This window comes from Spermophilus citellus (assembly GCF_964194105.1).
Source record: "Spermophilus citellus genome assembly, chromosome: 5".
NCBI lineage: Eukaryota > Metazoa > Chordata > Mammalia > Rodentia > Sciuridae > Spermophilus > Spermophilus citellus.
This window is the reverse complement of record NC_138186.1, coordinates 111,861,615-111,876,356: the sequence shown is the minus strand read 5'-3', so window position 1 is coordinate 111,876,356 and position 14,742 is coordinate 111,861,615.

Genomic DNA, 14,742 nt, shown 5'->3' with positions numbered 1-14,742 from the left:
CTAGGAGGTTTTGAATGCTCGGTTATCAGAGAAGTATTGTTGTGTGTCTGGTCCTGGCAGCTTGCCCATGTGCCTAGCAGGTCATTAATAAAAGCTACGATTGCACCTCACTTAGAGATGCTCCCACACTGACTCAGCACTTGCTGCTGCCATCGTACACTGTCATGGATCATTAGGAAGTTTCACCTGTCATACATCTAAAAGACTCTATTCCTCTTTGGGTTAGAGCTGTTTTTCTACCCTAACTTACCTTTCAAAAGGTGGATTAAAAAAAAAAAAAACAGATATCCAGGGGAAAATATTTTAATAAACAGTTCAGATTTCAGTTACTAATAGTTTCAATTTCAGTTCCTTTGTGACTTAAAAATCAAGTGTTTATTTAGAAATTACCTTCAGCAAGAGTACAGTTTGGGATTTATTTCATGTCACAGATTAAATTATTGCTTGCTTACTTCCTTCACTCGAAATACATAATTAATATTTCACAGCAAGTTTAGATTAGTAGTTACATTTTCTTCTTTACTTAATTTTCAAAGTCACTTAAAGCCATCTGAGCCCTAGTATTTTTACATAACAAACTATAAATCAAGTTAAATGTTGGAGTCAGGGAGTTCTAATGCTACACTTAAATCTAAAGCAGTGGTAAAGCTACAGTTTATCTAGCTCTGTTATAGGCTCTTACTTCACATGGAATAACTTCAAAAGTTTACAGTTTTTTTTTGATAGAACAGCCATGATTCAAGTATTAGTATGTACTAGAAAAAATTAATGATAAAATTATAACGAATACAAAAACTCTATGTCTATTTCTTGTATTACAACTTCTTATAATTTAGGGCTTTATAATAAAAATATAAGACCAAAGTTTCTTCAGAAAATCATCTTACAAGCATAATCCTGAAGATATATACATTTTAAAGTTAAAAATAGTATGATGATGTCTATTTAGGAGGAGGGAAAGTTATAATACTTCTATTTGAGACTAGGGAAAGCACATGATTTAAAACACATAAATCTATCACTATCTCCTTATATATCATTGCTGTGGGGAAAAGAATACAACCTAATATTTAAATATAGTCCATTTAAAGATAATCTGCTTCATTGAAATAATAACAACAATAAATAATAATATAAAATTGCATTTTAAGGAATTTCTGTTTTCTCTCCTTTTTTTAATTTTTAATTTTTTGGTTTCATGTAAAGATAAAAGAAGAAAAAAATAAGCATAATAATAACATTAATAGAATTGATATCTGAGCCATAATTGGGTGATGTTGTAGGCTTACATTTTTAGAAGGAGTGTAGTGGGCATTTGAATACTTGCTTGTTCTTGAGTTCTGCGGGTGAGTTGACCTTTAAATCAGCCACTTAACTGCTTTGTTACCACAGGCAACTTCTTTAACCTTCCTAAGCCTCAATTTCCTCAGTGTTGAATGGAAATAATACTGAGGTTAATGAGACCTACTTCTTACTATGTAAGAATTATCTTGGAGTAATGTGTCTTAATAATAATAATCATTTAGGATGATATGAAAGGACCTATGTACAGCACCTTCCCAGGCTGTGGCTACATGGCAGATTTTTATCTATGTTTTGTGTCTATCATATAAAACACCTTCTAGTAAATGGTAAACAAGTTGTTTCTCTTATTCACAACTATATTATCACTTAGAGTATGCATGATGCGTAGAATATATTCATAAAAGGGAATATGCATAGATATGCTATAGAAACATTTTGAAGATGTGCTCAATTGATGAGGTCCCAGGTTATTGCACTGAGTACCAACTAAGAGAAAATTAAGGAAAGACTCCCATGTTGATTTGCCAGATTTAGCAAATAAAAAATGTGGGACACTTAGTCCAATTTGAATTCCAGATAAACAATTTTTGTTACCATGATTGTGTCCAATTGATGCATGATCCTATTATATGCTAAAAGTTATTTGTGGCTTATCTAAAATTTCAGTTTAACCAGATGTTCTATATTTTATCTGACAATCCTAGAACATACGTCAAGAATCTGAAAACTCTTATTAAATAGTAAATAAGATAATAACAAAAATAGCACCTGACTTTGCACAGTTCTACCTCCCAACCCCTAGGTTTTGCAGGATAGCCAAAGAGCTCTAGTATAAGTTTCTGGAAAGTTTCATTTTTCTTCTTTATGATAGACAAATGGAATTCCATTTATCTAGAAGAAAACACCTTCTCATCTCCAAAGACGTTATGCTTAGATTCTCAGTTCAGGCATCTCAGGCTCCCCTATGTTCCCACTCCCTGTTCTCACTCTACACCATTTTTTTTCTTTTTCTTTTTTGGCAGGAGGTGGTGGTGCTGGGGATTGTTGAACCCAGTTTCTCTACCAATGTGTTACATCTTCAGCAGTATGACTAGAATCTGGTTGGTTTTGTTTGGAAATAGGGCTTTACTATATTGCCCAGGCTAGTCTGGAACTCTGAGCTTTAAGTGGTTCTCCTGCTTTAGCCTCCTGAGTAGCTGCATGCAACAGTGTTTCATACTCTTATATTCCCTTAAACATTGTTTTTTTTTTCTTTTGAAACACTTATTTTTCAATTATAAATTAATGTAATTGTATGATCAATAGCCTTACTCTACCAGGTTGCAAACTCTATGACTCCTTGACTCACAGTTTTAATTGTAGCATTCAGCATATGGTGTAATATTTTTAATTTTTAATATGAAAATATATTTAATATCAAATGAAGAATGCTCACTGTTAGGATTAAAGGTGTGGTTCTTGTTTCCAGACATTTCTAGCTGATATTCTTCATCACAGTCTTGTTTAGTGTTTCTAGGATCCCTGGGGTGGCAAATACAAAAAGGAGACATTTAGATGCCTGAGCTGAGAATCTAAGGATCATTTCTTTGAAGGTAAGAAGATGGTTCCTTCTAGATAAATTAAAGTCACAAATATGCTCCCTATGGGAAAATATATCTAGCACTTTCCAGAAACTTAAATAAGGAGTATCTTTTTTCTTTTTCTATTTTAAATTGCAACTAACAACACTTTATCTTAGTGTTGTTCTGAAGATTATATAAAATATTTGCCAAGTATTTAGTGTAGTTCCTGAATCTGGCAAATGCTTAAGAAAGCCATGCAAGAGTAATAAAATACCAATAATAACTGAGGAGCAAAGTCAGTAATAGTCACAGCTTAAAAAAATTATTTTGGACTTTGTTACTCATGGAAGAATTTATACAAGAGATTAAGCTTCAGCTAGATCTAGAAAGATAGGTGAGGGTTTTGAAAACATTGGTGGACAGGTGGTGATGTTATTCCAAACACTATCCTATCGGTGTGAATGTACACCTGAGCTTTCAAAGGTTTTGTAACTTTGCAACTCAAAATATAGTCCATTTACATCATGTAGGTTCTGGTTAAAAATGGAAAATATTGGTCCTGATCCTCAAACTACTCTATCAAAATCTGGACTTTAACAAGATCCCTATGTGCTTTGTTTTTACATTAAAGTTTGATATAACACTTTGTATACAGTGGTTGCAGAGTGATTTTCAGACCAGCAGCATCAATATCACTTGATAACTTGTAAGAAATGCAAATATATAAACTATGGCAGACCTATTGAATCAGAAAGTATGGGACATGGCCCAGCAATCTGTGTTTTAACAATCACCTTCAGGTGACATTGATGCACACTGAAAATTGAAGTACTGCTTCCAGATAAGGAATCATCTTCATTCTTCCTCTGTGGTAATGCCAGGGTCTTTTTAAAACCCAGTGATTTTAAAGTGAAGTCAAGTTTGAGAATCATTACTAAAATATTTTATTTTCTGCCAATATATAAAAGTTTCCCTTAACTATTCCACAGATCGGTCTTGAGGCAATAGTAGAGAATTTTTTAGATAGCAACAGCGAGTAGACAATCATCAAGTATTGATTGAATAGATACTATGCATCTTGTATAGTAATAGCTGTAGGAGCCATGTCACCATACCATTTGCTGGAAACAGACATTTCAAATATTTAGAATTTTCTATATATTTAGCATTCATTGCATGATTAGTTTTTATGTTTGATTTCGAAATTCTATCATACTTGTATTTGAGAGACTTGTTTTGACCTGTAGAGTAATTGATTCCTTTCAAAAGCTATGCATTTTATAAATGAGTCCTGCTGAGTTTAAAGAAAAATGCAGGTGGTATCACACTTGCCTGAGGTAATTTCTACCTTACATAGAGTTTCACTCAGTGTTTTAGGATATAAAAACAAAAGCATCAAAACCTGACTCCGTATTCTTTTTTAATTGAATATAAATAAGTTTCCAGTGGCCACCTTTCTATTTGGCTAGGCTGCCTGATGACATTCAATTTTCTGATCTCAGCATATAACATCATAGGATCATGTAGATGTCCTTGATATAGGAACAAGAAAGGAGTATACATACTAAAAGCAAAGGAGATGGAGTCTACAGTCTATATTCATGTCTGCATATATTCTCCTTCTTTTTGACATCCCAGAAAGCAAGAAGAAATGATGAACGCCTTTCCTGATAATAGAGAAAGCAATGAAAGTTATGATTAACATGGCAGAAACCTCATTAGGAAGACAACATCCACTTAAGGACCAGAGACTTTATAAGGTTCAGTTTCATAAATAGCTTTCTTCTCCCTTCTATTCCTTCTCTTGGTCTGAGCTATTTCCATGTGCGATAGATAGCTGGAGTGTAAAATGTTTTCAGGAACTCTGCTTGATATAGACTGATGTCATATAACCAATATGAATCCTGCTGTGAGTGAATTGTTTGTCTGCAGAGACCTCTTACTTTTGTGTCTCCAATTTCACTTTGGATTTCTGCTTGTGTTTGTTTAAAGCTTCTGCCATCTCTGTGGTTGTGTGTATGTTTCACTGAGTCAGCTGTGGGCATGATGAAAGATAGTGCCATCCCAGTGCTTAAGTAAGGACATGTGTTCTTACAAGTAGGACTAAGATTTATAGCCACAAAATAGACATGTTTGGAAGCTATGATAATGCAGAAACCACATGGAAATCTCAGTTTATATACATTCTATTTAAATCCACTCACTTTTATTGAACACTCACTAGACACTAATAATTGATCTAACAATTGCTAGGATAAACAGAAAACTTATATCAAAATACTGACCCTAGGAGACCAATAGGGTTGAACAGGATAAGCTCACTCCAGTGGACACAAAAGTGAGTCCAGTATAAGAACCAGAAGCCTGAGCAAGAGAAAGATGGGCAGATGAATGGGCTGGTTTATAAGTCAAGGACTGGCCTTAGAAGCTGAGATTTTTAAGCACTTCAAGAAGTATAACCCTGCTCTTGCTGTTAAAATTGCTGATTGCCAGCTCCTAACTCCTAAGGTAAGATTTGTGAAAGCCATTAGCCAGGGTCATCTTCTTCCATAGGACTGATGCTCTGCTGCCTTCATAGATCCTGGGTCTTACTATAGGTCACAGTCCCCAAAATAATAATCAAAAATGAATCACTCAGCACCCCAAGACACATGCAAGCAGATACCCCATTTAGTAAAATTATTAGTAATAACCCCATAAATAGTGTATTATTAGATGTTATTAAATATATCATAATTAACATTAGCATATAGTGATCAGAGTTATCAGAAACACTTTATGATATAGTATTAGTAGGAAGTTGACAAAATTTTGATATTTGCAAGAACAGAAAGTGATATTTTATTCATATTTGTGATTTTAGGGACAGAATATCTGTGGGGGTTGGGGAGGAAGCTTTTGATATCTTGCCAAGCCTCTTTTTATGACCTCTTTTCTCCCCCTTGTAAAGAGGGAGATTTAATCTGAATATGATTCTGGTCATCCTTATGCTGTAGAGGTGGGGGTAGATTGGGATGAGTCACTGTGTTGAAAGCCCCTGCCCTTGGCCATAGCCAGTCTCCTTGGGCTGTTTTCCTTGGTGTGCTGAGCAGGTCCTGGGCTGCTGGAACTGCCCTCCTCCTTCTGGGGTTCCTCCTCTTCTTTTGTTTCCAAGCTTGTCAGCAACTTCACTGGGTGGATTTCCGATGGTGTTATCAACTCCAAGGTAGTGTCATTTTCTCAGTTTTATCTACAACTGCTTCAAGTATACATTTTTAGATGTAGAATTACTGGGTCAAAGACATGACTAGCTAACCTTCTTAGAAGCTGACAATTCCTTCTCTACAAATTCACTCTAATTTGTAATTCTATATATCAGAGTGCCGATTTTCCTACATCTCCACCAACAAAAAGTTGTGTCAAGTTTCTGAAAGTTTGCCAATATGAAAATAGTCAAAGTAGTATTAATTTGTTTCTCTATTTTTTTTTAAAGAGAGAGGAGAGAGAGAGAGAGAGAGAGAGAGAGAGAGAGAGAGAATTTTTATTTATTTATTTTTAGTTTTTGGCAGACACAACATCTTTGTTTGTATGTGGTGCTGAGGATCGAACCCGGGCCGCACGCATGCCAGGCCAGCGCGCTACCGCTTGAGCCACCTCCCCAGCCCTGTTTCTCTATTTTTATTTGAGAATCTATTTTTATGCTCAAGGTCACTTGTAAGTCATTCTCTATAGAGCCCTTTTTAATTTCTTTCTTTTAGTAAGTTTTTTTTTAATGTTAGGTTTTTAGTAGTGGACTTTAAAATAAACGTAATTACATAAAATAATAATAATAATGTTCCTTGTTTCCTACTAGAATCAAATTATCTTGTGTAAATTGACAATTTTCATCATTTATTTATCTATTTATTTTCTGTGGTATGGGTCATTGAATGCAGGGCCTCAGACATGCTAGGAAAGCACTGAGGTACGTTACCCGTCTTCATCATTTTCTCTTTTTTTTTTTTTTTTTTTTTTTTTTTGAGACAGGATCTCACTTAGTTGCCCAGGCTGTTCTCAAATTTGTGATTTCTCCTGACTCAGCCTCCTAGATATCTGAGATTATAGGCCTGAGTCACTTTACTCACAAAATTAAATTATTATCAAAGCACTGAATAAACACAGTGTGAAAATATTTTTAAAGATTTTTACCTCATTAACCTCAATATTTGATTGTATCTGTGCATTTTTCTGGGGCATAATTATGATTTTCAATCTTGTTAAATTATTACCTTTTACTGTACATATAGATGGAGCCATTTCCCCCACATGTATTTTTATTTAATGAGGAATTTAGGTAACTCTCCATATAATTTAACAATGATACTGATGAATATACAAATGACAAATATAATAAGACACAATGAATAAAGTTCTGAGTTCCTTTTAATATTTAAAATGAATGGGCTGTATTGTTTGCTCTTTTACTACCTTCATGCTACTGAAAAGAATGCATTGTGTTGAGAACTAAGGAGCTTAGTTACTGTAGAAAAAATGTTTAACCTCATTAATATGTAGAAAACTAAGGCACAAATACATTTACATATATATGTGTATTTACATATATAAATATATTTGTATTTACATATGTGTAAATACATATATGCATATAAATGTACATATATATATATAGGAATGGTAAATTGGTGTCAAAAGAAACAACATTCTTGGGGGCTAAGGTTGTGGCTCAGTGGTAGAGTGCTTGCCTAGCATATGTGAGGCCCTGAGTTCGATCCTCAGCATCACATAAAAATAAATAAAATAAAGGTATTGTGTCCAACTATAACTAAAAAAAAATCAAAAGGGTTGGGAATATAGTTTTAAATAAAAAAGAAACAACATTCTCAAGATAGAAGAATAAGATAATTTATAATATAGTTTTTAATACTTTCTTTGTGAAAATTCAGCCAATGCTTTAATTTTACCTTGATATTGCACCTCCTGGATAACACTAAATAGGTCCAGACAGAGTGTGCATTATGAAAACAGTGTTGTTCTGTTGTTATGAATAATTGCAGAACACTGAAAGCAAAACAGGCCTCAGAGTGGGTAAAAGGCTTATTTCCCAATTGTAATTATGATTCTCCTGGAGATCATAATTATACTTCTTTACAGAGATTATCATCCTTTCATGGAAAAATTATGCCCTTTGAGTTATTTATTTTTTTAAAGGATCATATATTCAGTGTTATCTTGGATTCAAGAAAATATGCTACATTAATTCACAAAAATATTTACAGAGCATTTTTAAAATTTCAGAATTTGATGGAAATACCATTCCAACAGGCTTTGTCGATACATGTAGTGAGAAGTCAGAATATGACAAAATCGAAATGTATATTTATGATGAAGAAAAAATAAACAGACACAATGAAATATCTAGGTAAGAGAGGCAAAGAAGTTTTAAAACTATTCAATTTATGTGTTCATCAATCTTTAAAAATTAATCATGTTCACAAAAGATAATCAAGAAAACAATGTAATTTGTAAAACTACTGTGGATTTAAAAATAACCTGAATTAGAAATTTATTCTTCTCCAACGTTAACTCTTAGCAGCAGGTTGGATTTATTGCCATGTGACATGCTGGGAGTAAAGGGTGCTTTTCGTAAGGTGAGGACGAATTGGAGGGAGTAACAGAACCATCAGCAAAAACCAGGACAGGAATGGCGGTCCTGGAGAGGGGTTAATGAGAAAGCATCCTGTGCTGGGCTTTCAGAACTAAATATGGTCAGTAGAAGGAAATGGGGCAGGCGTCCAGTTTTGACAGCACTGATTGAAAATCATAGCAGTGTCAGACGCAGAGTCAGTTATTTCCAAAATTCCATTTAAAATATAATAGGAACGGGGCTCAACCAAAAAATAGTGCACCTTAGAGGATAAAAGAACTCTCTGAATTACCTGGGGAGTATGGAGAACCTAACAGCATAGAAGGTCTGAACAAAAGTGAGCCAAGCTGATTTGCTGCCTCTCAGGATTTAGGGGGTACCTGTCTTTGGACCATGTCTCAGGGGCCAGGCACTTCCAGAGTTATTCCTACAGCAGTAAAGACCACTTCAAATCCCTGTTGGTAAATATAATTCCTGAAGTGTCTTTCAGTGAAACTGGGATGAAAGATATGTTCCAGGGTAGAGGGAAAGAGAGGAAATAAAGGATAAATATGATGAATGTGGGTGGCTTTGAAGCAAATACACATGGAGATAAAATAATATGCTATTTAACAAGAAGTAGTAATATTTCATATAGCAGAACTAGTGTTTTTAGTTATATCTTAATTTGCATTTTTTAAAGCACTCCAGGTTGTAAACACTGTATAATAATTATAAGGAGAAGATGGATGAAACAAAATATCACACCATTTGGCATTTTTATTTCACAGGATTTATTTTATAGAAAATTGAGCATATTTAAGAATATTTGAAGGGCAGATCTAGTTCCTTATATGTGTTGATATTGAAGAATACCTTAATCATATTCAATATTATATTTTTGGAACATTTTTATATAAGAATACTTTTTAAAAAATGTTCAGAAATGACTTTCATTTTCATCAGGAAAAATAGACATCTGTTCTTTCTGGACCTTTCTGCTACTAGGGTGTAAAAGAAAAAAGATATTCTACATAAAGTTCAGTTATTACACTTTACAGTTCACTAAATTAAAAAAAAAGATTCTGGCCATCTGTCACCAGATATATTTAAATTAGGAAGCCATATTCTTTTTTAATACTGTAATAGTACTATTACCGATGAAAATTCTATCCATTTGCTAAAGAATAAAATCAAGTATTTCAAAAAGATTATTATTATTTCAAGCATTTCTGAAGAAACATTATTTGTTCTCATTTATGTTTACAATTTTAAAACATAAATTTGATCTACTTTGAATCAATTTATTAAGATCTTTTATTACAGCAGGGAGATACTGCTATAGTTTATACATATGTTAAAAATTTTTAAAAAAGTATGTATGACTTGACGTCCAGCACAAGTGATGGTATTATCAATTATTTGTGGACTACATTAATTCATAGAATAAGAAAATCCCAACACTTTATAACTTATATATTTTCTTTATGTATTAGTCAGATTTGGGCCATTACAATGAAATATTTGATGCCCATAACTTTATAAAGATAATAGTTTTATTTAGCTTATCATATGAAGGTTCAATATGGCACCTACATCAGCTCAGTTCTAGTGATGGCCCTCTTCACTGCAGTCATATTGTGGGAGTGTGTATGTGTGTGTGTAAGAGCTTATATCAGCAAGCAGGAAGTCAAAGAGAGAAAACGCATCCCACAATCCTGACATGATCTGACAGTACTCCTCCTTTGATCCAAGGAACCACCATCAGGACTCACTTCTCAAAGATTTCATCACCTACCAATAAGAACAATATAGAGGCCCTCAATCATAATGGACCCTTGGGGGGGACATAATTAAAGAACTACATTCAAATCATAACACTCATCGATCTCATGTTGATGGGAACAATCCATTAAATCAAATTGAATGACATTCAATCATTCAATTAATTCAACTCAAGAAGCACATTGTATACTTATTCTGTGAAAACTAATATGTTGAAAATCAAATAGCTTTGTATCCAAACAATCAATTACAACAATATCAGAACACTTGTTTATTTTTTGAAATATATGTGTCATTGAACCAGTAAAATGATTACCTATTTCTATAATTAGGATCTGGGTCTGAAATATCAAAGGCCCATGTGCTAAATAAAGGCCAAATCCCCAGCTTGGCACTGCAAGGAGGCAGGGACTTTAAGAAACAGGACTAGTGAGAGATCTCCCAGTGAGTATGGGCATGCTCTTGAAGGGAATACGAAAACCCCAGTCCCCTCTGTTCTCTCTTTCTCTTTCATTCCTGGGTATAAGCTGAATGGCTTTGCTCTGCTGTGTACTTTTACTACCATGTGCCACCATGGGACCAGATTAATGGGGGCAATCAATCATGGCCTGAAACCTCCTAAACCATGAGACAATACGAACCTTTTCCCTTTATAAGTCAATTTATCTCAAATATTTGTTAAAGTAATGGGAACTTATGCACCTATCTATTCTATAGATGGATGTGTATTTAAATTTATTTCTAAACCAAGAAACAATTAAAATTTGAAAGATGGCAGATTAGAAGCAGATGGCACATCCCAGTGCCTTCACAGTTCCAAATTTAAACAGTGAGAGAATAACTACTCAGTGAGGTGGGTGACAGAGGTAGTTTGTTAAGGCTTAATACTAGACTGCCAGAGACTTGGAGAGATTCAGATTCTAGTTACTGAAATAGAATGCAAAAAAAAAAAAAAAAAAAAAAAAAAAAAAAACTGAGTCCATCAGAACTGAACCTGCACCTGCTGTATCAGAGAGGGCTGGGACAGAGGCAACAAAAGAGAAAAAGAGGCAAAAGTGACAAGATCGCCTCAGAAACATTGGTAGAAGAGCAAGTCAGACTAAACTTAGCTGATGCAGGCCCTGCATAGTAAGTGGGTACAAGGGAAGTGTTCTGCTTTTCTCAATTCATTAATAAGAAATGTTGGAGAAAATCATGCCTCTGCTTGCAGCTCTGGAAAGATGAAATTTCTATGGTTCCAACTGTCCTAGAAATAGTAGTAAATATTGTCAAGGAGAAGGCATCATAATGTATATAGGAAGATGACTGCAAGCCAAAAGAGTACAGTGGGCAGAGTTGATGTCACTGTCCAGGTATTTAGTGTTTTTGCTGCAGAAGGAAAATTACTTAGATGCACACACACCCATCATAGCCTGCACAATATACACTATTACTAGCAGAGAGCTCCTAATTTTGAGGGTTCATTGAGGAACTCCAGAGCCTCCTCAGTTAAGTGTACAAGGGTGGGACAGATTGTGACATCTCCAAACACTGTAATTCTCCATAGAGGAAAAAAAAATCTGCCCTGTGAAGGCAATGCTTGAAACATTCCATCTGATCCACAAGAGAACACATCACCACTAGGACCTGCGAAGGAGTTGTCAGAGTTGCCTGGTTGCATCAGAAGTAGGTGAGGTAAACTCTATATGGATAGGCAGCAGAGCCTGAGGAATATAATCATCCTCATATTAGCTTTTATTTCATTGGTATTGTCTTCTGTGGTGGTTGGTTTGGTCCCCCACCATTATTTTGTATTGCATAATTTAATTCAATTTTATTTATTTTTAATGTGTATATTGGGTTGATTCTACATTTTTACTTCTTTTTTGTTTTTGTACTCTCTCCTCTTTTTTCTTTCTTTTCTCATTTTTCTTCTGTGTCTCTCCCCTTGTATTTTTTTTGCTGTGTTCTCTTTCCCATTCCTTTCATGCTCTATGCAGTGTAACATTAATTTTACTCATTAATACCCAATTTTTGTCCTATTCTAGAGTATCACTTCCTTTTTCCATTTATGGATTAGTGGAGTTGTAGAGAACATTTTCAACAAATTCTTATATGATTTGCTCTCAATTAGTTGAAGTGACTGGTGATTTTTATTTCTACTCAGAACTGTATTGGAGATTGATCCTAGCACTTTCAATACAATGAGTTTGTGCTTTGGTGCTGTTATGTACCCTCAGACTGAGGGACATCGCAAAAAGAAAACATCTTATTAAACCACCCCAACATAACAGTTGAAGAAGTATCCATCCCAGAGATGGGCAAAGCTCAACATAAAAACACAGAAAACATGAGAAAACACAGTAATAAGACACATACAAATGTTATTAACTGACTCATAACTGAACCCATAGATATCAAAATGGAGGAAAAAGACAAACAATATTTTAAATGATGGTTAAAATTATCAATGAATTAAAGAACTAAGAAATGAATTACAGTAAACAAAGACGAATGGGGGGAGAGAAACGGAGAGAGAAGGGGAAAGCACATGGAAATAGTAGGAGACCTTCAATGATACATAAAATTATAAGAGGTTATGAGGGGCAAGGGGGAGGGAAAAAAGGGAGAGAATTGAACAACAGCAGGGGAGGTAGAGAGGGAAGATGTGAGGGGAGGGGTGGGGAGGGGGGATGGTAGGGGATAGGAAAGGTAGCAGAATACAACAGTCACTAATATGGCATTATGTAAAAATGTGAATATGTAACAGATGTGATTCTGCAATCTGTATTTTGGGTGAAAATGGGAGTTCAAAACACAATTTGAGTCAAATGTATGAAAGATGATATATCATGAGCTATGTAATGCTTTAAATAATCAATAAAAAAAGAAATGAATTAAATGAAAAATGCAGGATAAGAGTAAGAATTTCAATACTAATAGAAATTCTGAAACATGAAAAAATAGAAATCTTACAAATAAAAAATTTAATAAATTGAATTTTAAAAATCTGTCATGGGTCTCACCAGTAGACCAGATAAAGTAGAATGAATATGAGGGCTCACAGCAAAGGAGAATGAACTTAAACATTCATACAGAAATAAAGAAAAAAAATAAGAAACTACAAATATAATATGCAAGAGATCTGAGACAACATGAGGCCAGACATGAGACTCACAGGTCTTACAGAAGCAAAAGAGATATAGATTAATGGCATAGAAATATTATTCACTGAAATAATAGCAGAGAGTTTTCTTAATCTTGGGAAGAGATGGACATATAGGTACTTAAGGCTTTTAGAAATCCAACTAGACATGACTAAAAGTAATAATCTTTTCATGACATATTATAGTTATAATGCCAAAAACATTATAACTAGACATGACTAAAAGTAATAATCTTTTCATGACATATTATAGTTATAATGCCAAAAACTCAAAAAATTTAAAAACCCATAATAGAGAAATGCCTAAATAAAGTTATTGGCAGAAATTCTAAAGACCAAGATGGCATTGAATAACTTATTTCAAGCCCTGATAGAAAATAACTGCCAACCTGTATTATTATATGCAGCAAAACTATACTTGAGAGTAGAAAGGAGAAACAACACCTTCTAAGATAAGCATAGGCTAAAGGAATCAATGACTACTAAGCCAGCTTGGCAAAAGACACTTAAGGGAATCTTACATAGAGAAGAGGAAGACTGAAATAAACAAGAGAACATGGAAAGAATAAACTTCACTGGTAGAACTGATAAACAAATAAGAATGAGCAATAATTCAAATATTAGAAATCAAAATTATAGGAAGTAATACATACTTTTTTAAACTAAGACTGAACACAAGTGATCTTCTCAATTTAAGGGCATAGACTGAAAGATTAGATTAATAAACAAGACAAACTATATGGTGTTTACGAGAAACACATCTCAAAGACATTCACAGACAGAAAGTGAATGGACGGATAATGATAGTGTATATAAATGGAATCTACAAGGAAGCAGGACTAGCTACTATCACTTCTAAAAAACCTGACTTCAAGTAAAAAATATTCAGAAGAAACAAAAGAGGTCAATGAATAATAAGTAAAGGGAACAACCCAACAAAAAGATATAGAGATTGTAAATATGTATGCCCTGAACCTTGGGCCATTCAATTTTATGAAACAAATATTACTTCATGTAAAGGGATAGATATGATGAAACACAATAATAGGGAGACTTCAATATTCTACTCTCACAAAACAGGTTATCAAGACAGAAAATCAGGCAATTGTGCAACCCCGGGGATCTGGGCTGACGGATTCGCCTGGCCTGCCCCGCGGCTACAGAAGGTGGGACGCCGCAGAGAAGTGATTAATTAGCAAGCAAGGAGGAAAGTGGCGTACAAACAATGCAGGACAACTTAATTCTACAGGAGGACATAGAAACATCAGAAGCAGGGATAGGGAATGAACTCAAGGCCTATCTAACTCGAATGGAAAGGAATATTAGGGAAGACATGAGACAGC